The 27,221-nt window shown below is 37.9% G+C and overlaps 1 protein-coding gene and 1 pseudogene across 2 annotated transcripts in view; both read right to left on the reverse strand.

Annotated features, from left to right (window-relative positions):
- Positions 1 to 27,221, reverse strand: part of LOC123592936 (olfactory receptor 13C3) — a 331,436-nt gene that overhangs the window by 163,421 nt on the left and 140,794 nt on the right. The gene's annotated exons all lie outside the window — the stretch shown is intronic.
- Positions 10,050 to 21,767, reverse strand: LOC123592725 (annotated as a pseudogene).

The raw sequence follows: 27,221 nt of genomic DNA on the forward strand, positions 1-27,221 counted from the left end.
CAGTACCTATAGTGAAGTGGACACAGAAATAGATGTTCAAAAATATATGTCGAATAAAGGAATAAAATGAAAGACAAAATAATGACTACTATTTGTCACTCTGTGTCAATCCACTACTAATTGCTTACTTTATGCATTACCTCATTTAGTCTGAATGGCATCCCTATTAGGCAATTACTGTTGTTAGCATCATCATCTTTATTAACAGAGGAAGAAAATAAAGCACATAAGAGTTAAGTAATTTGCCTAAGGTCAAGGTCATATAGCTAAATAATGGTATAACTAAGATTAACCCCAAGCCATATGGCTGCAGAGTGTAAATTCTTAATTATTCAATTTGCAGAGGATTTGGCTCATAGACTAGATTACCTTGTAATCTAATTTACTAATATTTTTCTAATACTAACGTTTCAAAAGAAATATCAAACCAAAATAGATGATTGTTCAGAAAGAAGTAAGATTTAAACATGGAGATTTGAGAGAAATTCATTTTAATACTTTATATTTTGCTACAAATGTGTTGTCATAGGGTTGCATTTAATCCTTATAATCTGTGCTCTCCTTTGTGAGACGTTCTATCTCCTTTTTCCTTACTATCTTAAGTGATATTTTTTCTGTATTAGTCTCACAAGGCATTTCCCTATATTACAGACCTTCTCATAAAAGGAAAGGAGGCTTTTGGATAGATTTATCCTTTCCAATCTTTTTTTCCCTGTCTTATGAACTTAAGAAGTTTGTTTGTAAATTTTTTTCACGCTTATTTGGATTTTCTAATTTCATGAAATAAGAACTAAATTCCTTAATATTTCCCTTCTTCCCTATTGCTAACTGTAATTCATGCTCTTAAAATACGTTGTTTCCTAAAAACTTAGATTTTGATATGAAATGTTCTTTTCATTAACTTCTAGATAATTATTTTTCCTTTTCCTCTTTAAACCAGGAGTTACCCAAGTGTGTGTTTCTTGAACTCTAGTCATTAGATATTTGTGTTCGATTTTTGTTATTTCCAATTTTATGACATGAGAAATGACCTATAATTCTCTAGTTATGGAGACTTTGGCAGCCAATTACTTGATCCATGTTGTAAATGTTAACAAAAGATATGAATTCTCTTTGAGAGAGACATATGATTTTATATAGACACACAATACATGCATACATGTATACATATAATCAAGTTTATTTAATGTATTATTCAAACCTTTGAAATAATTAACTTCTGTCATCTATAATTAATAAATTATATATAAATATTGGTAAGCATGTTCTGCCTATATAAGTAGGATTTTTTTATATGCTTACTTCTGTGTTGTTAATGGCTAATAAGCTTTATAAACTATGACTGTTCTTAATTGGCCTTTCTCCTGTTTTGTGCTTTATTTTCCACTTTTAGGATATTTCTATTACACTCCTGTTTCCTCTTAGTTTGGGAGCTTTTGCCTACTCTTAGTGCATCCCATTATTTTCAACTTTTCTTTCTCTTTCTCGCTTTGTTTAAGTATACTACTTATAAGTAACATATATCTGGTTTAAATTTTTAATCTCCTTTTACAGTCTCTGTCTTATATGAAAGTATTTAGTCCATTCACTTTAAAATTGGTTATTAATCTATTTAATTTTCTTCTTTCCATATACTTTATTTTTATAACTTATTTACTTTACATTAGTGCATTCTCTTTTTTTCCCACTTCCTTATTTTTGCTGGTTAAGTTGTCATTCTTATTTGTTTTCATTAACTTGAACACTCTACTCAATTTTACCATTCCATAAGTGGATATCTTCTCTTTCTCTACTCTCAAAATTTGACTTACAGGACCCAACCATTTGCTCATATGACTATTTTTTTCTACTAGAGTGCTGCCTCATCTCCTAAACTATCCCTCAAACATTAAATGAAGACAGAACTACAAGAATACTTTTATTCCCCCATTTCTATCCTCAAATTGCTAAATTTCAGTCAGTGAAATAATGTAGAAGTGTTTATAATTTCCTTACAATGAGCCTTTTTGAGAGTTCTTTCTCAGCCCTTACACTATACGCATTGGATATTCTTCATCAATGTATTTACCACTCTATATTTACTCATTGTTCACTACTGGTTCCTCTCTCTTCTGTTTCTCTTCTATTCTCTTCAGGACCACATGTTAATTTATATTTTGGTTTGGTTAGAGTATATTTGCAGAATTTTCCTCAGATTATAATGTAATAGATTATCTAAATTTCCGTAAATTATCAAATATCTTTCTTTTTTAAAATCGCAGATAAAAATGCATGACTTTTCTACCAAATTCTACATTTCAGAATATACCCTAAGGATATAATATACATAATTATGCATAATATACAATATATAGTTATATATCATATACAACAAATATATGTATAACATGTAATATATAAGTATATATTAAAATATATATTGGTAATATACATACATATGTATATATAAGTTGTGCCTGCTGTTAATTGACATCGTTATTTTATTTGGTACATTAAAGTTTATATATAATTATACATATAAGTATGAATATACAAACACTACACACACACACACACACACACACACACATACATTAAAAAAAGTTTTCAAGAAACTGAGTGACCAACATCACAGGGAGCTACAGAGAATTTTCCTACATCTCTCACCATGACTCATTCTTTAGATGTCTATGCACTGATCTCATAAGGACAAGGCATGGTTTCACCTCTAATGGCTTGCCTCCTAAGGGCAAGGAGACAGGAACTCCTATATTCTCAATGTACACTCTAATTGGTACATCCTCTATGGAGGACAATTTGGAAATATATGTCAAAATCATAAAAGCATACATATAATCATTGACCAAGATTTACCTGTAAGTAATTATCACTAGTTATGCTAGCACATGTGTAAAGTGATTTACATACAAATTGATTTATTAACATATTGTCTGTATTAGCAGATGTGGAAACAGTTTACATTTCCAGGAAAAGGGGACATAGAAATAATGGAATACTATTCTGCTGTCAAAGAGAATATGGGCCTTTTTGTGCATTGATGTGGAAATACCTTTAAGAAATATTAACTGGAAAATTAATGCTCAGAATAGTATATATGACACACTAACATTTGTGAAAAAATATTATATATGTATTATGATACACATACATACACGCATTTTTGCTCATATATAGAATATCTCTAGAAAAAGAAACAAAAATAGTTATCACCAGAAAATGAAATGGATAGCTGATTAACAGGAATGGAAAGTTGGCTATTTACAGTATATCTTTTACTACTTTTTGAAATTTTGGCACTTTATGAATAGATTGCTTATTATTTAAAAAGCAACATTAAAGCTCTTGAGATTCACTGCCTGCCTCTCTCTCTCCTTTCACTTACATCACTACATGACATATACTACATCAAACCATCCATTGTCATAGGACACAAGGCTGTATGTTTGAAAATTGTTCTAACTTGTTCAGTATTACACACTACATGAGACTTGGAGACTAATAGGTACTCTAAATATAGTCAAATTTTCAATACTCAAGATACTTAAATAGTATCATTAGGATTTTCAGGCCCATAACCATCTCCTGTCCCACCATCAAGCTGTAAACTATTCTTTGACCAGGTTAAGGGTCTATCCTTATATCCTATGTCATTCCCTTTCCATTAAATGCATTATTGCTTTTATGAGTAGTAAAATTCCCCAAACAAAATAATAGCTCAATAAATAATAGCTCAATAAATGCTAGCTATTATTCTTGTTCCTTTCTGAATTCCTTTGTCCACCTAACGTTATAAGGCACTTTGCTCTGAAATAAGGATCCATCTTCTCATTTTCAGACCATAATTAGTCTTCTTGGGATCACCCAAAGCCAAATCTGATTTTCCTGTTTTAAATTCCTCTTTGCCCTAGCTTTTAAAATTATTTAATTTTTTAGAAGATTTCCATCTTATAGAATTTGTCATACTTTTCTGGGTTAGGTCTCAAACCACTTGAGACCCCCAAAGGTATTATACTGAAGATTATATGCACCCCTGTGAAAAATCATCTCTGCCAAAGCCATGGTTCCATTAGCTATCCCCATGCTACATGATATTCTAACATGCACATTCCATACCACTGTCAGGCACACAGACTTTGGAGGCAAACTTAGGTCAAACACCATCTCTGCCTCTTAATTAGATGGCCTGGGCACGTTTCTGATTATCATCATCCTTGGTAAAGAATGAAGATAAAAACACTTATATCATAATATTTGTTTATATGACTAAAGGAGCTGGTGCATATAATCCAAATAGCACAACAATGGTTCCCATTGTCAGTGGTTTCCTTCATGCCTCTCTGTTCATTTCTTCCTTCTTTTTTTTTTTTTTACATCTCTGAAACAGTCATTCCTTTATCAAGTACATGTAGCTTAAAAGCTTAATCAGATCACACACAATGTTCTGACAAATGGTATTATTTCATCCTACATACAGATCCTAATACACTTTATCACAGTCACCCCAATCTTCTGGACACCAGAAAATTAGGTGCCAAAATGGCAAAACTCATCTCAAGTTCTGCCTGATATCAAATTCAATTCCCTCTATAAAAAGATAGGGTTGTAGTAAGGTACCAGTGTGTTCCTTGTCTTAAAACACATGACTAACTTTTTTGACTAAGACTATTTTAACATTTTTAGCAAGCCTCTTGACATAAAAAGGAAAAGGAAAAGGAAAAGCTACTCACTTTTACAATTATAACCTAATGATCGAAAAGCAGATATTCAAAATAGTCCCCAATACTACATGCAAACATACTAGAATAATGCCCAAGCAGGTGTCTTTCTGGCTATGCATTGCTTTGGTAAATTTTCTTTTTCAGTTCACAAAATGATACTGTTCAGTTTCTTTAAAAAAAATCCAAATTGGTCATAGGATCCTCCTCGTATGTTATCTCTGTATAAAGAGGCCCTAGAACAGTACCTGGAACACAGTTCACCTGGTTCTTAAGTGACTGAACCAAATGGAACTGACCTGTTGCTAGAGGACCAGCGATGACTTGTTTAGCAAAGAACACAGTCTACTGTACACCCTATAGTAAGCCCCAATTCGCTCAAGTAAATAACAGTGTCCAAATACGATGTAACACACTAAAAAGCTGAACATTAATAAAAAGTAACTCATCCTGCTGGGCTAATTCCTTCCAGTTGGTTCCAGTTGGTGCAGTGGTCTTTGCATACAGAACTGCTCTTCTGGTCTCATAGCTCTTTTTCCCCCACCACATCGCAGTCACTAGACCCTTAAATTCCCTTTATAACACTCAATCTCTCAATGAGAAAAACATCTCATGTTCAAAATTGACACTTTTAAACCATCAGCCCAACTCCTACTTATCGATGATAAGTTTGTTTCCTGTCTTTGCAGTAACTTACCTTCAAACCAGAGACTGCCTGTCTCTCTAGGTTGCAGCAACAGGTGATTTTGTCCTGCTTTTCTACTTGCAGCCAATCTTCATGACTCCACATTAGTAGCTGAGCCTCCAAAGAGGCAGCTACTAGTGAGTAATCATTTGGCCATAGAAACTCACTGATTGTTTGACATTTATAGACACATGACTGTTACAGGTGTGAATACAAAGATAAATTCTGCTAGTTCAGACAAAGCACCATTAGATTCCTCTAGTTCGAAATAGGAAGGAAATTGATACTTAACCATACATTTTAGGAATGGGGCAATTTCTCCATGAAGCCCAGGCTAAAACACTGCCCCATTGTGGACCCACAAATATCTAAAGAATCTGCTCCATGCTTTAGGACACAATTTAAATGTTCTTAAGGACCTCTCTAAACCTCTATGGGCAACTTTAAATTGCTTCATAAATGAAATATGTATAAAACATGAGACTTCAGAAATAAAGCCCTAAAGACCTAATTACAAGAGTCCCATTACACTGTTTCACGCAAAAATCATAAAGAGGCTCATGTATAGTCATCAAAATTTCCCCAACTGAATTCTCTCTCAATTTTTCAATCTCTTTTTCTCCCTGTCTTACACACATGCAAACACACACACACACACACACACACACACACACACACACAACCTTTTTGGAAGTATAGATTATTTACTGTACAATTTTATATTCACTTTATAAGTTATCTTATAATAAAAGTTGACTTTTTGAATGAACACATATTTACATTGTAAATATTCTAAAAGTAATACACAGTCTTTGTACAGGAAAGGAAAATGTTTTTTTAGAAGGAAGGAAGGAGAAGGGAAAAGAAAGGCAAGGAAAGAAAAGATATCCTCAGATAATATATAAAGGTTTAAGAAACAAAGCTAAAAACAACCATAGTTCAGAAGGGAGCCTGATCTTCATTATAAAACAACATAATAAATCAAGCTAAAATCATTTGCCCCTCTAAAGATCCAATGATGAACCTTAAGGCTGCTTACTTTTGAATGATATTTTTTTCTTTTTCTTTTTAAATCATTTTCAACAAAATTAGTTCAAATCACTTTGTTAAAATCGAATTCTAGAAGTGAAATGATGTGGCCAAAAACAGTGAAGATTCGTATGAACCTAAAAGATAATACTAGTTTATGCTCCCACCAGTATTACAGTACTGCTGATTTTTCTCTTGCTCTTGTCATCAATTATGCTTTCAATAGTTCGGGATTTTTTTTTTTTTTTTGGTAATCTACAGGGCTTAAAATAGTATCTCATCATGACTTTTAATGGAATTTTTAACTACTATAATATTTAACTTTTGTTGTGTCTTAAATAGCTGTATTGTCTTTTATATGTTTTGTATACTCATATCTTCTACCCATATTTCTATTAAGTGTTTTATATTTTCTAAAATCACTGTTTATATATTTATTATATACATACTCAATTACTCAATGAAGCCAATAGTAAGAATTTCTATGAATATAAAAATGCCCAAGATGCAGTCTCTACCTGTCCTATAGGTAGTAATAAAAATATCCATGTAATCAGATGATTTCAATAAAAGGTCGTAATGCTGCAATTAAAATGATGGTTTATGGGCACCTGAGTGGCTCAGTGGTTAAGTGTCTGACTATTGATTTCAGCTGATGTCCTGAATGATCCTACAGTCCTAAGATCGAGCTGCAGATAGGACTGTGTTGGGAGTAGAGCCTGCTTGAGATTATCTATCTCCCTCTCCCTCTGCGTTTCCCCCACTCTCTTTCTCTCAAAAATAGAAAATAAAATAAAATGATGGTTTAATGTGCTATGGAAGTATAAGTGACAAGTAACTCAGAATCAAGACACACTTGCCAGGAGAGGTGATACCTGAACTTTTTGAGTGGGATTTTGAGAGGTAAATAATATGAGGAAGGACATCCAGGAAGAAGAAACAATAAAACCATGGTATAAGACAAGAAATGGCATGATGAAGGCAGGGAAATAAAAATAACGCAGCATCACAAGAATATAAACAGAGAGGCATATGGGGGCTGGTGGAAGATGAAACTAAACAGACCAAAGCAAAGATGACCTCATATGCCATACATATCAATCAGGGATTAGTTACAAATGATAGAATACACTCTGAATGGGAAAAAAAATATTTCATTTATTATTATTAAATAATAGTATGGAAGTGTTTCTATGCAATAATTCCTTCCCAGAATTGTCAGGAAATTTAAGTTTTCCAAGTCACAAAATCCTAATTAAATGAGAATTGGAAAAATAGAAAAGTCTTTTAAAATAAATTTCCTGAATGGAAAAACCCTGTAGAGGCTGAAGTATTAAATAAGGCATATCGGTATTATAGTGATAACATGTATGCCTAGCAATTTGAACATATGGATACATCAAAACAGATGACTTGTTTTTCTTTTCTTCAGAATTTATTCTGCAACACTGACAGGGAAAAAACTATCTTCATCTTCTCTTCTGAGGAGAAATATGCATATTAAAATTTCTACTTTCAGGGCATCTGGGTGGCTCAGTTTGGTTGAGCATCTGATTTGCTCAGGTCATGATCTCACCGTTTGTGAGTTAAAGCCCCACACCAGGTTGACTGCTGTCAGTGCAGAGCCTGTTTTGGATTTTCTGTCCCTCTCTCTCTCTCTGCCCCTCCCCCACTTGTTCATTTTCTCTCTCTCTCAAAATTAAATAAGACATTAGAAAAGATACAATATAATTTCTACTTTCTTTAAGTAGATTCAAAAATTTAAAGTCTGATAGAAGACTAGGCCCTAGGTCAGTCATCCCAGAGAGCTTATGGAAGCAGTTTGATTTAAGCTAAAAACAAACAAACAAACAAACAAAAACAAAAACAAAAGTAGAGTCTGAGTATCCAAAATGGCCTGTGGGTCAAACACAATATGCTTGACTCTAGAGGTTTTCTACATACCAGGAATTCTTCAGGAAATAAAAGTCTGTTGAGTGTGTTTATGGAAACTAATAGGTTTTTATGTTTGTTTGTTTGTTTGTTTGTTTGTTTGTTTGTTTGTTTGTTTTGAGAGAGAGAGAGCACCCAAGCTGGGGAGGGGCAGAGAGAGAGGGAGAAAGAGAATTGCAAGCACACTCTGTGCTGTCAGCACACAGCCCATTGCAGGGCTCCAGCTCAGGAAGTGGGAGAGGAGACCTGAGCTGAAATCAAGAGTCTGACGCTTAACCAAGTGAGCCACCCAAACACCCCACTAATAGGTTTTTACAGCCTATTTCACTAGGGTGTGATTCTAATACATCAATAGTCTCAACCTTTGCCATCAGATTTAATCTATGCAAATCTAGGATGGAAGTTAAAGGGACTTAAATAGAGTTCATGACTGTTTGATATTCCTGCCACTAAAATTAAAAACTGAACTTGGAAAAGTGACATTAATATACCCAAATACCACAAGCATTTAACTCTTATTTGCCTATGTAAAATATGTTAATCTCTAACATCTTCTAACTTTACTGTTCCATCAATATAAAATTTATCCAGCCTAATGGATTTCCTAAAATGTGGCTTACTCTTCAACACACTTTCTCATTCCTGTTGGCCTGTAAATTAGAAATGTTCTTCAGATAGAGTAAAAATTTGAGGAGGAAGCCAAGCAAAATCAAGATATCACATCCTGTGTGACATCCCCCCAAGTCTACCTTCTCAGATCACTAAGGTGACAAAGGTATTAGTAAGAGAGACAAGACATCAATGCAGGTCCACACTAGAAATCAAGAACTTAGATACTTTTCTAAGTTTTGGAAAAGTATTGGAATGATCTCAGGATATCAAAAAGTCTGGCTTCTCCTAAATGGGCATGGATATGATGCCATCTAACCCAACACTTGTCCACATTACTGTCTAGACCAATAGACTGATTTTTCCAACCCAGTTTTAATTTTGCAAAATTTTCTTTATGCTAGAGCTAACATGTAAGCTGAAACAAAGAAAGAAGATAAAATAAGGACGTTCTGATTGATTGCATAGGCTCCATCCTTAAGGCATTTACCCGTTTCCCTCAATAATCCCAAATGCTCGCACACTTAGTTCCACAGGAAAGATATTCTCCAAGAAAATAGTATCTCCAATGACTTAGGAGGATTTTGAGATTAATGTGAAACTACAACACAAGGCTCTCCACTGGGGAATGTGGGTGCAGTTTTGAGGATTTTTCTGTTTTGCTTTTCTCACAACAGAGAACTTATTTATTTTGAAGCATTTGATGAAATGATGCATATGAAATAGGACTATGTATGAAGGTGAACATAAAAAGACATATAGTACCCAATTCCAACATTGCAGTATATACAGAACACAAAAGATATTGTTCAAAACGCTTGAATCCCATCTCCTAGTGTTAGAGTAATAGGTGACCTCTTTATTTTCCTCACCCTACTGTCTATATCTTGCAAATTCTCTATAGTGAGCATGCCATAATATTGAAATGCTGTATGTCATTATGAAAAATTGCAAAATAATATACAAAAGTGAAAAAAAAAGTAAAAGTAACCAAACTTCCAACATAATTCTAAAGTTTCAACGAAGTCCAATGTGTTCACAGTCCAATCACCCTTTCCTTTAACTTGCTAAAGAAGCTGCTATGAAGCTGCCTCCTTCACATCCTTGTTTCTGAGACTGTAGATTAAAGGATTCATCACTGGAGTCATCGCCCCATAGAACATGGATATTAGTTTGTCAGTAGCATTGAAATCATCTGAATTAAGTGTGTCTTTAGACTTGGGCTTCATGTATATGAAGAGAATGGTTCTGTATAATATTATTACCACAATCAGATGGGCTGAGCAGGTGTAGAATACTTTGTTTCTCCCCTTAGAAAAGCAAATATGAGGATGCTGACAATGATTAACGTGTAAAAGATAATGATTATTAACAGTCAATATACAGTGTTGTGACCATGAGCCTGATGAACTCACTGCCTGAGATGTCAGCACAGGCCAGTTTCATGATAGCAAGAAGTTCACAGGAGAAATGATTGATGACATTATTCCTACAGAAGGTCAATTGTACCACAAATACAGTTTGTACTGCAGAGTTGATAACCCCAGCAAACCAGGACCCAGCTGCCATGGGCACATATGAATCCTTGCTCATAATGAGAGGATATCTTATAGGGTTGCAGGTAGCCACATACTAGTCTGTGCTGCAGAAAGAGCTATGGGGACTCTACCTATAGTTTCCCCAGATTTTCCTCTTCCCAGCCCTACCCTGCTTTGGTAAAACTGTAGATTTAGTCCACATTACTTCACTCAGTCCTCACTGGAACCCTCTTGTCAGTGCCCTGGATAATTAAGAGGTTCTTTATGCAGAACACATAGACACAGATTTCTTATGTTTTCTGTCTGGATTAAGCCTGTCTATGGCCAGCAATGACCTCAGGGCTAGCATCCCACATCTATGACCCTTATGCTTACAAGGCCAGTTACTAGGAATCTGACCTTGGGCAATTAACTTTTATGTCTCAGAATGCTCACCTATAATTAACAGTCTCATTGTGGTGTTCTTGGGAGAATAAATAAAATAGTGCATATAAGGCACCCAGCATATAATAAGCACTATTTTGGCTTCCTTCATCTTTCTTGACTTATTTTTTCAAATTCTTTTACATATCCATCCCAAATTTCATGCTCTTACAAGAGTCACTTTAAATTTTTATCAATCAGGAGAACCTGGGTGGCACAGTCAGTAAAGCGACCACCTCTTGATTTTGGCTCAGGTCATTTCTCATGCTTCAGGAGTTTGAGCCCCACATCAGGCTCTGCATTGACAGTGCAGAGCCTGCTAGAGATTTTTCCTCTCTCTCTGCCTCTCCCCTGCTTGAAGTCTCCCTGTCTCTCTCAAAATAAATAAATAAGTAAACTTTTTAAAAAAATACATTTTGGGGGCGCATGGGTGGCTCAGTCAGTTAAACGTCCGACTTTGGCTCAGGTCACGATCTCGCGGTTTGTGAGTTCAAGCCCCGCGTCAGGCTCTGTGCTGACAGCTCGGAGCCTGGAGCCTGCTTCAGATTCTGTGTCTCCCTCTCTCTCTGTCCCTCCCCCACTTGTGCTCTGTCTCTGTCAATCAAAAATAAATAAAATGTAAAAACAAAAAATTTTTAAATACACTTTTATCAGAGAGGAGCCAAGATGGCAGAACAGCTTGGAAGTTTTTTGTGTGTCTTGTGTGCATGAATACAGCCAGACCAACACTAAATCATCCTGCACAGCTAGAAAACTAATCTGAGGATTACACAACACTATGAACAACCTGAACCACACAATTCAGCAGGTACACAACTCAGAGAGGTGAACTGGGGGAGAGAGAAGCTGAAGAGGGCAGGGAGTCTCTTTTACATGTGGAGAGAGGATAGAGATGGTGGGGGGGAGCATATGGGCAAAGCACTCTCCCCAAAAGCAGCTGGAGAGAAAGTGGAAAAATGGAAACAGTTTTTTTTCCACTAAACTAAACTAAAAAGGGAGAAAGGAGAAAGGAGAAAGGGGAGGGTTTAAATTCCCTCCTTTAAGACTCTATAAACGGGGAGTGCAGAGTCTGAAACTCTACAGCTCCATACCTGGCGGTGCTCTGGTGGGAAGGGTGAATCCGCAGGAGCAGAGTGGAGTCTGGGGTTCTTCAGGCCACACAGGAAGAGGTGGTTCCCCTGCTGGGAGGACACCTGGTAGAGGCTATGTGGGTCCCCAAAGGCAAGGCCCCAGTGGACCCGGGAGAACAACCATGTTTGCTGGTGCTGGAACAGTTTTGTTAAAAGTGAACCCTACTGCCAGACATGTGTTGTGTTTTTCCATAATCCCTGAAATGCTGCTGCTACACTATCTCATGAACTTTTTCTGGGGCTCGCTGGCACCCAGCACAGTCTCTGGGCATTGGCAGCAGCACAGTCTCGCAAACGTTCCTGGGTGAGGCCAGCACCTGGCCATTGCTCAGTGAGACCCTCCTGCAGAGAGGCAGAACGGGTCAAAGCCACAGTCCCTCAGAAGTAAGGAATCAGGAAAAACAGCTGCATCTGAGACAAAACTCAGGACAGCGGTGCTGCTTGGGGCTTGGTCACAGACTGTGTAAAAGTGGGGAGTGGACGGAAGCCAAAGACAAAGGATGGGTGCGCTATTGCTGATGGGAGAGAACAGAGTTCCAATACTAGAGACTGGGTAGCTGGGTGACACCATTTTCACCGCTCCCACGCATGCACATACACACCTACAAGCACCGCAACAATCCACCCTGGTAAGCTAAGCAGCACCATCTAGTGGAAAACGGAGCAGTTACATTAAGCCCCACCTAACTGGGCCAACCTCGCTCGTAAGGAATACAAGTCTCTCCGCCTGCTTAGTTTATGGACTATAAAGCACTTCATAGTTTGACTTCTAGGGGAAAATGAAGTAATTTCAGTCACATTTCAGTCTATTTGCCGGTCCATCTATTTAATTTTCTTTTTCTTTGTTGTTTTTTTCTTTCTTTTTTCTCTCTTTCTTGAATACAGAAAGACAAAAAATTCATTTTTATTTTCAATTTTTATTAAAAATATTTTAAATTCTTTTCTACTATATTTTTTACTTTTGTGTAAGTTTTTTTCAAATTCTATTTTACTTCCATCATTTCATTTAAGTCTACTTCAGTGTATTCATTTTTTCAAATTTTCAAACGGTTTTCTTTTTTTTCTTTCCCCTTCTTTATCTATCAAGCCCCTTTCAACACCCAGACCAAAACACACCTAGAATCTAGCATCACTTATTCGATTTTGTGTTTTTTTTTTAATTTTTAAAATTATAATTTTTTTTAATTTTAATTTTTTTTAATTTTAATTTTTTTGCACATTAATTCCTTTTCTCCCTTCAAAATTATGAAATGAGGTATTCACCCTGAAAGGAAGAGCAGGAAGAAATGACAGCCAGGGACTTACCCAATACAGATACAACCAAGATGTCTGAATCAGAATTTAGATCGTGATAATGAGAATACTAGCTGGAGTTGAAAATAGATTAGAATCCCTTTCTGCAGAGATAAAAGAAGTAAAAGCTAGTCTGGATGAAATAAAAAATGCTATAACCGAGCTGAAATCTCGGATGGATGCTGTGGCGGCAAGGATAGATGAGGCAGAACAGAGAATCAGCAACATAGAGAACAAACTTATGGAGAATAATGAAGCAGAAAAGAAAAGAGAGGGAAATTAAGGCAAAAGAGGACGATTTAACAATTAGAGAAATCCATGACTCATTAAAAAGGAACAACGTCAGGGGCGCCTGGGTGGCTCAGTCAGTTAAGCATCCGACTTCAGCTCAGGTCATGATCTCACAGTTCATGGGTTCGAGCCCTTCATCCAGCTCTGTGCTGACAGCTTAGAGACTGAAACCTGCTTCTGATTCTGTATCTCCCTCTCTCTCTGCCCCTCCCCTGCTCACACTGTCTCTCTCAAATAAATAAATGCAAAAAAAAATTAAAACAAACAAACAAACAAACAAACAAAAAAAAAAAAAACAGGAACAACGTCAGAATCATAGGGGGTCCCAGAAGAGGAAGAGAGAAAAATAGGGGTAGAAGGGTTATGTGAGCAAATCATAGTGGAAAACTTTCCTAACCTGGGAAAAGATACAGACATCAAAATCCAGGAAGCACAAAGGACCTCCATTAGATGCAATAAAAACTGACCATCAACAAGGCGTATCACAGTCAAATTCACAAAATACTCATGCAAGGAAAGAATCATGAAAGCAGCAAGGGAAAAAAAATTCCTTAACCTATAAGGGAAGACAGATCAGGTTTGCAGCAGACCTATCCACAGAAACTTGGCAGGCCAGAAAGGAGTGGCAAGATATATTCAATGTGCTGAATCAGAAAAAAAATGCAGCCAAGAATTCTTTATCCAGCAAGGCTCTCATTCAAAATAGAAGGAGAGATAAAACGTTTCGCAGACAAACAAAAATTAAAGGAGTTTGTGACCACTAAACTGGCCCTGCATGAAATTTTAAGGGGGACTCTCAGATGGGAGAAAAGATGAAAAGATAGATAGATAGATAGATAGATAGATAGATAGATACCCAAAGCAACAAAAACTAGAAAGAACCAGAGAACACCACCAGAAACCCCAACTCTAAAACAACATAATGGCAATAAATTCATCTTTCAGTACTCACTCTAAATGTCAATGGACTCAATGCTCCAATCAAAAGACATAGGGTAGGGGCGTCTGGGTGGCTCAGTGGGTTGGGCGTCCAACTTTGGCTCAGGTCATGATCTCATAGTCTGTGCATTCAAGTCCCACATCAGGCTCTGTGCTGACAGCTCAGAGCCTGGAGCCTGCTTTGGATTCTGTGTCTCCCCCTCTCCCTGCCCCTCCCCTGCTCACACTCTGTCTCTCAAAAATAAATAAATCCTAGGGGCGCCTGGGTGGCGCAGTCGGTTAGGCGTCCGACTTCAGCCAGGTCACGATCTCGCGGTCCGTGAGTTCGAGCCCCACATCGGGCTCTGGGCTGATGGCTCAGAGCCTGGAGCCTGTTTCCGATTCTGTGTCTCCCTCTCTCTCTGCCCCTCCCCCGTTCATGCTCTGTCTCTCTCTGTCCCAAAAATAAATAAACGTTGAAAAAAAAAAAAAAATTAAAAAAAAAAAAATAAAATAAATAAATAAATAAATAAATCTTGAAAAAAAATTTTTAATAAGTAAATAAAGACATAGGGTAACAGAATGAATAAAAAAACAAGATCCATCTATATGCTGTTTACAACAGACCGACTTTAGACCTAAAGACACCTTCAGATTGAAAGTAAGGAGATGGAGAACCATCTATCACGCTAATGGTCAACAAAAGAAAGCCAGAGTAGCCACACTTATATCGGACAATCTAGACTTTAAAATAAAGACTGTATCAAGAGATGCAGAAGGGCATTATTATATCATAATCAAGGGGTCTATCCACCAAGAAGACCTAACAACTGTAAATATTTATGCACCAAATGTGGCACCCCCAATTATATAAATCAATTAATCACAAACATAAAGAAATTCATTGATAGTAATAACATAATAGTAGGGTATTTCAACACCCCACTCACAGCAATGGACAGATCATCTAATCAAAAAAACTAACAAGGTAACAATGGCTTTGAATGACACACTGGACTTAATAGATGGACTTAATAGATATATTCAGAACATTTCATCCTAAAGCAGCAGAATATACATTCTTCTCCAGTGCACATGGAACATTCTACAGAATAGACCATATCCTGGGACACAAATCAGCCCTAAGTAAGTGCAAAAAGATTGAGATTGTACCGTGCATATTTTCAGACCACAATGCTATGAAACTCGAAATCAACCACAAGAAAAGATTTGGAAAGGTAACAAATACTTGGAGACTGAAGAACATTCTAGTAAAGAATGAATCGGCTAACCAAGAAGTTAAAGAAGAAATTTAAAAAGTGTACGGAAGTCAATGAAAATGATAGCACCACAACCCAAAACCTCTGGGATGCAGCAAAGACAGTCATAAGAGGAAAGTATATAGCAATCCAGGCCTTCCTAAAGAAGGAAGAAAGATCTCAGATACACAACCTAACCTTATGCCTTAATGAGCTGGAAAAAGAACAGCAAATAAAACCCCAAACCAGCAGAAGACCGGAAATAAAGATTAGAGCAGAAATTGATGCTATCAAAACCAAAAAAAACAGTAGAACAGATCAATGAAACCAGAAGCTAGTTCATTGAAAGAATTAATAAAATTGACAAACCACTAGCCAGTTTGATCAAAAAGAAAAAGGACCCAAATAAATAAAATCAAGAATGAAAGAAGAGAGATCACAACCAACACAGCAGAAATAAAAACAATAATAAGAGAATATTATGAGCAATTATACTCCAATAAAATGGGCAATCTGGAAGAAATGGACAAATTCCTAGAAACATATACACTATCAAAACAGAAACAGGAAGAAATAGAAAATTTGAGCAGACCCATAACCAGTAAAGAAATCGAATTAGTAATCAAAAATCTCCCAAAAAACAAGAGTCTGGGTCAGATGGCTTTCCAGGGGAATTCACCAAACATTTAAGGAAGAGTGAACACCTACTTTCTTGAAGGTGTTCCGAAAAATAGAAATGGAAGGAAAACTTCCAAACTCTTTTTATGAAGCCAGCATTACCTTGATTCCAAAACCAGACAGAGACCCCACTAAAAAGGAGAACTATAGACCAATTTCCCTGATGAACATGGATGCAAAAATCCTAAAGAAGATACTAGCCAACCAGATCCAACAATACATTAAAAAAAATATTCACGGGGCACCTGGGTGGCTCAGTTGGTTAAGCGTCCAACTTCGGCTCAGGTCATGATCTCACGGTCCGTGAGTTCGAGCCTGAGTCGGGCTCTGTGTTGACAGCTCAGAGCCTGGAGCCTGCTTCGGATTCTGTGTCTCCCTCTCTCTCTGACCCTCCCCTGTTCATGCTCTGTCTCTCTCTGTCTCAAAAATAAATAAACATTAAAAAAAATTTTTAAAAATATTCACCACAACCAAGTGGGATTTATACCTGGGATGCAGGGCTGGTTCAATATCCACAAAACAATCAATGTGAATCATCACATCAATGAAAGAAAGGGCAAAAACCATATGATCCTCTCAATAGATGCACAAAAAGCATTTGACAAAATACAGCATTCTTTCTTGATAAAAACCCTCAGAAAAGTAGAGATAGAAAGATCATACCCCAAGATCAAAAAAGCCATATATGAATGACCCAACACTAATATCATCCTCAGTGGGGAAAAACTGAGAACCTTCCCCTATTGGCTCTGCAATCAGACAACACATGGAAATAAAAGGATCCAAACAGGCCAGGAGGAGGTGAAACTTTCACTCTTTGCAGATGACATGATACTCTAATGTAAAACCCAAAAGATTACATGCAGATGACATGATACTCTATATGTAAAACCTAAAAGAACTGATCCATGAATTCAGCAAAGTTTCAGGATATAAAATCAATGCACAGAAATCAGTTGCATTCCTATATACCAACAATGAAGCAACAGAAAGAGAAATCAAGGAATCAATCCCATTTAAAATTGTTCCAAAAACCATAAAATACCTAGGAATAAATCTAACCAAAGTGGTGAAAAATCTATACACTGAAAACAATAGAGAGCTTATGAAAGAAATTGAAGAAGACACAAAGAAATGGAAAAAGATTCCATGCTCCTGGATAGGAAGAACAAATATTGTTAAAATGTCGATACTACCCAAAGCAGCCTACATATTCAGTGCAATCCCTATCAAAATAACACCAGCATTCTTCACAGAGATAGAACAAATAATCCTAAAATTTGTATGGAAGCAGGAAAGACCCCAAATAGCCAAAGCAATCTTGAAAAAGAAAATGAAAGCAGGAGGCATCACAATCTCAGACTTCAAGCTATACTACAAAGCTGTAATCATCAAGACAGTATGGTACTGGCACAAGAACAGACACTCAGATCAATGGAACAGAATAGAGAACCCAGAAATGGACCCACAAACGTATGGCCAACTAATCTTTGACAAAGCAGGGAAGAATATCCAATGGAATAAAGACAGTCTCCTCAGCAAGTGGTGCTAGGAAAACAGGACAGCAACATGCAGAAGAATGAACCTGGACCACTTTCTTACACCATACACAAAAATAAACTCAAAATGGATGAAAGACCTCAATGTAAGACAGGAAGCCATCAAAATCCTCAAGGAGACAGCAGGCAAAAACCTCTTTGATCTTTCCCACAGCAACTTCTTACTCAACACGTCTCTGTAGGCAAAGGAAACAAAAGCAAAAATGAACTATGGGACCTTATCAAAATAAAAATCTTTTGCACAGCAAAGGAAACAATCAGCAAAACTAAAAGGCAACTGACAGAATGGGGGAAGATATTTGCAAATGAGATATCAGATAAAGGGTTAGTATCCAAAACCTACAAAGAACTTATCAAACTCAACACCCAAAAAAACAAATAATCCAGTGAAGAAACGGGCAAAAGACATGAATAGACACTTCTCCAAGGAAGACATCCAGATGGCCAACTGACACATGAAAAAAATGCTCAACATCACTCATCATCATGGAAATACAAATCAAAACCACAATGAGATACCACCTTATACCTGTCAGAATGGCTAACATTAAGAACTCATGCAACAACAGATGCTGGCAGGGATGCAGAGAAAGAGGATCTCTTTTGCATTGCTGGTGGGAATGCAAGCTGGTGCAGCCACTCTGGAAAACAGTATGGAGGTTCCTCAAAAAACTAAATACAGAATTACCCTAAGACCCAGCAATTGCACTACTAGGCATTTATCCACGGGATACAGGTATGCTGTTTCGAAGGGACACATGCACCCCCATGTGTATAGCAGCACTATCAACAATAGCCAAAGTATGGAAAGAGCCCAAATGTCCATCGATGGATGAATGGATAAAGAAGATTGGTATATATATACAATGGAGTATTACTCAGCAATCAAAAAGAATGAAATCTTGCCATGTGCAACTACGTGGATGGACCTGGAGGGTATTTTGCTAAGTGAAATTAGTCAGTCAGAGAAAGACAAAAATCATATGACATCACTCATATGAGGGCTTTAAGAAACAAAACAGATGAACATAAGGGAAGGGAACCAAAAATAATATAAAAACAGGGAGGGGGACAAAACAGAAGAGACTCATAAATATGGAGAACAAACTGAGGGTTGCTGGAGGGATTGCGGAAGGGGGGATGGGCTAAATGGGTAAGGGGCATTAAGGAATCTATTCCTGAAATCATTGTTTCACTATATGCTAACTAATTTGGATGTAAATTTTAAAAACTAAAAAATAAAATTTAAAAAAAAAAGAAAAAAATTAATAAACTTAAAATACCTGCCTATGACAACTGGACTTGTCACTTTCTTTTTTTTTTAAGTTTATTTATTTATTTTGAGAGACAGAGAGAGAGCAGAGGAGGGCCAGAGAGAGAAGGAGAAAGAGAGAGAGTGAGAGAGAGAGAGAAGAAGCCCAAGTGTGGGTCTCAAATCCATGAACCATGAGATCATGACCTGAGCTGAAATCAGGAGTAAGACATTCAAGCAGACACTCTGGAGGAGTTGTGGGAGGGGGGATTGGCTAAATAGGTAAGGGGCATTAAAGAATCTACTCCTGAAATCATTGTTTCACTATATGCTAACTAATTTGGATGTAAATTTTTAAAAATAAAAAATTAAATAAAAAAATTGTATTAATATTAATAGTACTACTAAGAATAATACCATCCTAACAAACATCATTGATGGTATTTTACTTTGGGAATCTACTATAATTAAAATTTTAAATAAATTAATTTCTTTTAGGCTAACATTTCTTAAAATAAAATGTTCTTATGCCTGAAAAAAAAAAGAAAAAGAATTTTCTCCAAGCTCAGGAAGGCAATTTAAATATTTCTTTCTCTTATGGATTTATGCACTTTTATAAGCCATAGCTGTAAATTGATTCAGGAGAACGACTTTCAAAACTTTTGCAAAGTTCAAGAATAATCCCTTAACGACTTAATTATATTACATCCATACTGTATTACAAATAGCCAGTCAGGAATCTTGAGGATGTGTCTTATACCATTCTCTATAATCATATACTGTTGAAATCCTTAATCCAAATATATTCCAGTTGCTGGTCCATACCTTTGTTCATCCTACCATGTCTTATTGATAATATAGTAGAAAGATCTCACTTAGCTACATTAGCTCTTAGTTATTAATAGCAAGAGTAAAAACTTACAAATTTCTAGGCACTGTTATAAGAATTTATATATATTAAGTTAATTTGTTAAATTAATGAGTGAAGAGAAAACGTGTTTCATTGTACAAAATAATCTAAAAATTATTAAGTTGAAAATCAGAATTTACTGGTGCTTATGCATGGCATTTTGAAATTCACAAGAAATTCAGAAAATTTGCAACCATACAGTGAAAACCTAGAACCCATCAAGCTATTCAGTTTTCTTATTGTAAGTCTACCACCTAATTTGTAACTGAATCCCACTCCATACTGTAAGCATCTCCAAAGAATTTGCCTAAATAGATATATACTTATCCCCCACACTAATTGGCATAAAATCACCACCTATCTAATTTTTTTTAATGTTTATTTATTTTTGAGAGAGATAGAGACAGAATGCGAGTAGGTTAGGGGCAGAGAGAGAGAGGGAGACACAGAATCTGAAGCAGGCTCCAGGCTCTGAGCTGTCAGCACAGAGCCCAACATGGGGCTTGAACTCACGAACCATGAGATCATGACCTGAGCCGAAGTAAGACACCAACCGACTGAGCCACCCAGGTGCCCCACCACCTATCTAATTTAAACAATTAGGAGGTAATGGTGAAAATATGTATAAAATCCCAGGTACTCTCAGCCATCTTCTACTTTTGAAGGGGGTGCTCTCCTTTCCTTGAAATGCTTCACCCAAACAATGAATACAATTTGTTCACCACAAAACCACTATCCCAGGTAAAAAAGACTTTGACTACAAGTATAATGACAGAGGGGAAAAATAACAGAAATGAACAGTAAACAAGTTAAAACTGAGTACCCAACATCAATGTTTCTGAAGTTCATTGGGCTGACCACAAGGAATTGCTTCCTGGACATACGTTCTTAGGTACTGGTCTGCCACCACATGACTAAGCTTCCTTCCCAAGAGCAGAGCTCTTTACCCAATCTTTCCTTTCTTACACTGAAATTGTGGCGGAGGTAGCGTCCCTCCCTAAGGAATGTGGTGGAGGCATCCTCAGAACAAGGGAAAGTAGCATGATGCAATCAACTCCTGTACTGTGTATGCACAGCTCTGTCACAAGTTTGTAACTTGGACTGTGTCTGATCAGACTATATGTGTCACCATATATGGGAGACAAAGAAGTAGAAATTGCATAAAAAGCTATACTCCACTGCACTTGGGGCTCAGTTTTTCATTTCGAACCCACTGAGCCCAAGCTGGCACAACGAATAAAGTTGTTTCCTGGACAAAGGAAGCCTCGGTGTCCCGTCTCTCTATGCGAGAATCCTGCTGTATCTCTTGGGGGCTCCCGTCTGGGATTTGGAGATGGTGCGTTCCCACCTCCTTTGTCACCAGGGTAGGAGCCTCCGAGCACGGGAAGAAGCAACCTCGCCTGGCACCAGTGCACTGCTTGATCCATAGGAGACCAGCCCCTCCCAGTGCGATGGGGCAAGGGTCTGGAAGCACACTGGAACTTAGTAAGGCCCGGGAACAGCTTAGGGAGCACCGCTCCACAAACTGGTAAGAACCCAGGTTCATTTTGGTAGACCTGCCCCTAAGAGGCAGAAGAGGAACCTGATCACTTCCCAGAGTTGCCCTGAGTATTTGTATAAGAAGTAAGGAACGAAAGGGGCGCCTGGGTGGCTCAGTGGGTTAAGCGGCGGACTTCGGCTCAGGTCATGATCTCGCGGTCCGTGAGTTCCAGCCCCACGTGGGGCTCTGTGCTGACAGCTCAGAGCCTGGAGCCTGTTTCAGATTCTGTGTCTCCCTCTCTCTGACCCTCCCCCGTTTATTCTCTGTCTCTCTCTGTCTCAAAAATAAATAAACGTTAAAAAAAAAAAAAAAAAAAAGAAGTAAGGAATGAAACCTTAAGGAGCTGGGCATTGGGTGGCAGGTTGGAGTCACTATGTGACCATGTGTGAATGAAATGGACAGCAGAAAGGCTCCGACCTGACCAAGGGGTCAAAGCCAGTGCTGAGTCCCAATCAGTGGTTCCATGGCGACCTCATATGGCTTAAGGTGGCATCTGACTTCCTCAGGAGTCTGATTTGGGTCAGGGCTTAATACTGAACCTACCAATGCTAAGAGGAGCCTGAAGTATCTCCTGGAAGATGGAGAGTCTTGGCCTCCTAAAGGAGTACAGTACTGTCTTAAAGTTAGATCTATATTATAAAAGAAAAGCTCCTTATGTAAGAGTTGTAAGGTGTCAACCTCCTGGCCCCTTTAAGGGACCGAGAAAGGCAAGAACTTGCAGACTTGCCCCCCCACCCCATGCCTCTTCTCAAGAAAAGCCACCTGTTAGACCCTCAAGCCCTCCTTATCCAGGACTGTGAGGGATGAAAAATCTTCTCCCTAAAAGGAAGGCACATTCAATGTATCTATTGACTAAAATGCCTCATGGTGAGTTTGGCCCCAAGAAGGTTCCATTTTCCTTGCAAGATTCTAAGCAAATAAAAAGGACCTGGGCAAATTTTCAGAAAACCCTGATCAATATGTAGAAATATTCCAAAACCTAACCCAGGTTGCTGAAAAAAAAAAGGATATTTAAATCTGTTTTAAAAAACATGATTTATGCATAATAGATTCATAAGTTTGCGATCTAAAAAAAATTCTGATGTAACAGATAAGTTCACAATTGGTTACTACTTAGTTTTCACTGGAGACTAAGGTTTCTAAGAGTTAAAATTCTGCTAAATGTAATTAGACTGATAAAAATAAGGAAAGTAACTCTATATGTAGAAAAGTAGGAGATACGTAAAAAAGATACAAGGAATGGGAATACATTTTTGTTGAAAGAAAAAGAAAGTAATTTTGTCCTAAATGAGACTAGTTGTTTGGAGTAAAAAGGGGGTTAGGTTCAAAATCTGAAAGCAAAGAAAAGGTGTAGAAAGTTTGTGAAGGGAAATCTTTGGAAAGAAATTTTATATGTGGTCAGAATGGACTAAGTTTAAAATAAATGGATTTTAAAAGTACACGGGTATATAGAGTGGGAGAGAGCCAAAGCATAAGAGACTCTTAAAAACTGAGAACAAACTGAGGGTTGATGGGGGTGGGAGGGAGGGGAGCGTGGGTGATGGGTATTGAGGAGGGCACCTTTTGGGATGAGCACTGGGTGTTCTATGGAAACCAATTTGACAATAAATTTCATATATTGAAAAAAAAAAGTACACTGGTATCAGATTAAAATTCTTCCTTACTCTCTATTAAAAAGGCAAAGTTTACTTGGATTGTTGGTATGCTTTTGATTTAAAAAAAAAAGAGATAAACAAAGGTTTTTACCCCTTTTGTTTGCCCAAAAAGATGGAAAGAAATATGATTTTAACCAAAAGGGCAGGACAGCAGGACAGCATGCCCTTTTGAATTGTTTTACTCAAGCCTTGGTTGAAATTGCTCCTCCTCTGATCCAAAGGCTGGGGAAATGGTGACAATGTCCTTGATGCCAGTCTCCAAATGTTCCACGTTTGTGTTGTTTCTATTTAGCAAAGGAATGGATGCCTGTGCCATGTAAGGGATATATGACTATAATATATAAAGGGCTTTTACTGGAATACATAGGAGCCATTTTGCTAAGCTTAGCTCAATGTATACCAATTCATAACAACCTAGATACTCTAAAATGGGCATCCACATGGCTGCAACATATTTATGTGGGCACTGCTGAAAAAGGCAAGGGAATAGACCTTGACTTTGGCCCTTTTAGCCCGCTTGATGACCAATTCTATCCTCACACACACACACACACACATAAAATTGGTTTTCACCAGCCGTTTAACATATATTTGTAAAAGAGGATTACTTTTGTGCCAAAATAAAATTAGTGCACCTTCCTACAATCAGGGAAGTCCTGCTTGGTCACAGTCAATACCCCAAAGTCCCACAAGCAGAAAATCGAGGGATAGAAGAAATCAAGGAAGACAAGGTCAGCTCTCGGAGACAGGGTCAAGCCTGGATAATAGTGACTGCTCCCAGCATCTCACAAAACTGACAAAGCTTTTGGCTGCCAGTCTCATAGCCAGCCAAAATGTAGGGCCAGGAGATGAGGCTTCTCCTGGCCAGGTATGGAAAATTAAGTGATGCCTCTTCTTCCTTTTTCCTATAGATGGACAATTCCCTAACCAAGGCCAATGTCTACTTTGGGAGGCATTCTGAATAATTGGGATGATTTTTGATCCATAAACTCTGAAGAAAAAAGAAAGGCAACTCATTAATTATTATGGGGCCGGAGGTTCTTTAGGGCACTTCTAGTTTTCTACTGGGGCCCAGGTAATTCCATCCCAAGATCCTAATTGGGATTATGACCATCCCATTAAGAAATGGTATTGTAGGGGCGCCTGGGTGGCACAGTCGGTTAAGCGTCCGACTTCAGCCAGGTCACAATCTCGCGGTCCGTGAGTTCGAGCCCCGCATCGGGCTCTGGGCTGATGGCTCAGAGCCTGGAGCCTGTTTCCGATTCTGTGTCTCCCTCTCTCTCTGCCCCTCCCCCGTTCATGCTCTGTCTCTCTCTGTCCCAAAAATAAATAAACGTTGAAAAAAAAATTTTTTTTGAAAAAAAAAAAGAAATGGTATTGTCACCACTTCCGAGTTTGTGCTTTAGAGAAATAAAGGAGATCTAAATTGAAGTCCTTAAATTATGCTAAATTAGCCACTATTTTACAAACATAGAATGAGACCCCAATGGCCTTCCTGGAGAAGTTGAGAGAGGCTCTCAAATATATGGCCATCTTCACTGACACCCCTAAGGCTGAGATAATTTTAAAGGACAAATTTGTCACTCAGTTGGCCCCAGATATTCAGAGAAAGCTGTAAAAATTGGCTGTTGTCCTAGAAGGGATCCTGGAGGAGCTCTTACAAGCTGCCAGTCGAGTATATTACAACTGAGATCAAAATTTAAAAAAAAAACAAAAAACAAAAAACAGGAAAGGAGGCTTAAGAAAAATCTAAGGCCTTAGTTGTGGCCTTGCACACTATGTCAGACCAGACTTCCAGAGGTCCTGGCACCAAATGCCACTTATGTGGTCAGGCAGTGCACCAGAAACAAGACTTCCCTCAGAAGGGACAATAGAAGTCAAAGCCCTGCAAGCCATGCCCCTTATGTGGAGACCATCACTGGAAGTCTGAATGCCCTCAGTGACCTCTATTTGTGAGGGCTCAGATAACCAATGTCCCTAGAATGGACCAATGGGACCTGGGGCACCTCAGGGTGGCTCCAACTGTCTATTGGAAGCCTGGAACTCAGGTAACTCAGGAAAACTCAGTAACTAAAAACCCGGTTCATCTCTTTCTTGATACTGGAATCACCTTCTGTCCTCCTTTCCACTCCAGGTCAACTACCCAAATGCAGCCTGACGATTAGAGGCATCTCTGGAAACCTTATAACTAAATTTTTCTCTCAGCCCCTGGACTGAATATGGGGAAAACTAATTTCTTCTCATTCTTTCTTGATAATACCAGAGAGCCTTGCTAGGAAGGGACAATTATAACTGAATTAGAGACTGTAGTGCTACTAACTCCAGGACAATAAACAATTGTGTGAGTTTTGGAGAATTACTGGATATTGTAGGCTGTAGATACTGGGATTCAGGAAAATAGCTTGCCCACTATATCAATTATTAAAGGAGGCTCAATCCCACCTACTATCCCAAGGAAAGGAACTGGGGTCTGACTCATGGACACTGTCTCCAGCCCTTGGAATGGTTACAAACAGAACAGGGGCAATTACTATTACCTAGCTCACAGAGCTAAAAGCACTGCATCAGGCCTTTAATTTAGGGAGGGATAAAACTTATCAAATGCCCCAAAAGATTTTACTGGGAAGAATTTGTAAAGGAAAGTTCATCAAGTAGTATCCGCCTGTGTAGAAACAATCCTTTCAACCACAAACTTGCTTGCCCAGCCAATCAAGGAACTGGAGACTATTCAGGGAAGACTGATAATTAGGTTTCACTCACATGCCAAGGTCAAAGGAATTCCAACATCTGTTGGTATGGGTTGATACTTTTACTAACTGGGTAGAGGCCTTCCCCTAAAAAAAAATGGAAAAAGCACAAGAAGTAATAAAAGTTCTGCTTTATAAAATAAAGGTTCAGCTTACCTAAAAATTTGCCAATTAATAAGGGTAAACAGCTGCCTCGACTCTTTCTCTGGTAGGACTCCCAGCTCTTAAAAAAAAAAAAAGTTTTACACCTCGAAATAAAGCAAACTGTCTGCTTAAACACAGCAAAACCCTAAATAACACCACACAAGCATTAGATGCTTAAATAAAGTTAGGGCCGGACTCTTGGAGAATACCATTGATGCACTATTGATTACTATGGCTCCTCCACCACCTGGGTTATGTGAGATTCCCTGACATGTTATTTCAATATAACTGATAATTCTCACAGAGTTGTATAACTGATAGATGACATGTGGGCATTACTGGACAAGGTTAGGGTCTCTCCTGGATTGTTTGACTGGTTTGGGAACTGGGGACATTATCTTTAAGATGCCATCTTGTTGGTCAGTATAACCTTTACATTGTGCTTTTCTCTTTGTGTCTGCCAATGTGTGTGCTGCCTCATGCCTGCCAGCCTTCTTGTAGAACCACATCGTGGGCCACTCAGCTGAACAACTCTAACTGCTGCACTCCCACACTGTCCCTTATCATCTTGAAGAAGCCAGAATGGTCATTGTCACTGTCCTAACTGCTGTTAAGGAGCCCTATTCCAGGGGATGAATGAAAAGGGAAAGTGTTAACATTAGGCAGGGAGAGATAAGGAACCTACAGGGAGGCAGACTACAGATGCAAGTGGGAGGCTGAAGAAGCAGATGGGGTTCTGCCCTCATGAAATCCTTTATGGGTGCCCTCCCCCCATTATTAAAGGCATAAGGGTGATCTAAATGAGATAGGCAATTTAACCCTAAGGCAACAGATGCGAGCCCTTGGCTCTACCCTAACCACCTTTCACCACTGGGTTAGGTTTTGGCTTTGCAAACAATGATGAAAACTAGTTT

The sequence above is a fragment of the Leopardus geoffroyi genome, chromosome D4 (genome assembly GCF_018350155.1).
Source record: "Leopardus geoffroyi isolate Oge1 chromosome D4, O.geoffroyi_Oge1_pat1.0, whole genome shotgun sequence".
NCBI lineage: Eukaryota > Metazoa > Chordata > Mammalia > Carnivora > Felidae > Leopardus > Leopardus geoffroyi.